Raw genomic sequence first — 1,108 nt, 5'->3', positions numbered from 1 at the left:
GACATGCCCTCCAGAAATACCAGCCTCCATCTTGTTCCATCCAAGGCTCCAGCTTCACCCCAACCCCCACAAGGACGGACCCAACAAGGCCAATTGCTCCCATGAGAATGGCTCAGCCAGTTCCAACATCAGAGGCAGCTTCCCCTTCCTGGGCTGGGAGTGGAAAACCATCTAGAGACAGCACAGCTGCAAAAGAATAAAGCTACACACCAACACCAACATAAGCCACAAGGTCAGTTTTTCCTTAATCATTCACCTTTTCACCCCTCTCTGGAAGCCCCTGAGGATAGTGCCCAGACATGTAGGTGGAGGAAGTTCTTGGGCTGCCTCAGGGGCTTTGGGCAGGCCACGGCAGGAGAGGGGCTGCAGCGTGTCTTCCCAGTGAGTTCACAGCAGCCACCATGGAAGATCTTTCTCTAAAAGACTCTTACTGTTGTTAAAGCTCTTTTAGAATTTATAGCTCTTTTAGACTTTACAGCTCTTTTAGAACTTACAGCTCTTTCAGAATTTACCTAGCAGGCCTTCTGGTCTCTACCAGAAGGACGTCACTGAGAGACCACCAGGGACACATGTAAAAGCAAAGGAGCATCTTTATTTTCAAGCATATGCTCGGGTCACACCTCTGGACAGCAGGAACAGCATGACTGTGCAGAGGCGACTCTGTTACAGAAGCAAAGGCGGTTTTTATACATTCTATAAATGACAGCGACTGGGTGATTGGTTCATTTTGGATCTGGTTGGGGATTGGTTATTAAGTGAATCCTGTCAGGGATTGGTTGGAACTCAATCCCAGACAGGATTGGTTGGGGCTGAGGCTCCTTTTCACAGAAGGGCTGTGGCTCAGCATTTTCTAGGAAGGGTCTTGTGTCTGTTTCTGATAAGGGTGTCTCCACCTGGGTAGGCTGTCCCCTCCCTGGGTGGTTCTGCTTGTGGATTTTCTCTGTATTGGGCCCGGGGCTCAGTGTAGGACCTACTTACAAAATGGAGTCTCTGCTGTCTCTTCACTGTCACACAAGGCATAGACAGCAAGTCTATAACACAGCGGTTCTTAAGGCATAGGGCAGGCAGGAGATTGGAAATCCGAACACCTAGAGGGAACACACTTTTT

At 49.3% G+C, this 1,108-nt stretch overlaps 1 non-coding gene across 1 annotated transcript; it reads left to right on the top strand.

The window, feature by feature from the left end:
- Nucleotides 1-484: 484 nt before the first annotated feature.
- On the top strand, nucleotides 485-547 carry LOC111724981. Its single transcript, XR_002773177.1, has one exon. It is a non-coding gene; the product is annotated as a U7 small nuclear RNA (small nuclear RNA).
- Nucleotides 548-1,108: the final 561 nt, after the last annotated feature.

The sequence above is a fragment of the Otolemur garnettii genome, unplaced genomic scaffold, assembly GCF_000181295.1.
Source record: "Otolemur garnettii isolate 467f Iridium unplaced genomic scaffold, OtoGar3 scaffold00029, whole genome shotgun sequence".
Taxonomy (NCBI): domain Eukaryota; kingdom Metazoa; phylum Chordata; class Mammalia; order Primates; family Galagidae; genus Otolemur; species Otolemur garnettii.
The sequence above is the reverse complement of the archived record's forward strand: the minus strand, read 5'-3'. Positions and strand labels throughout refer to the sequence as shown.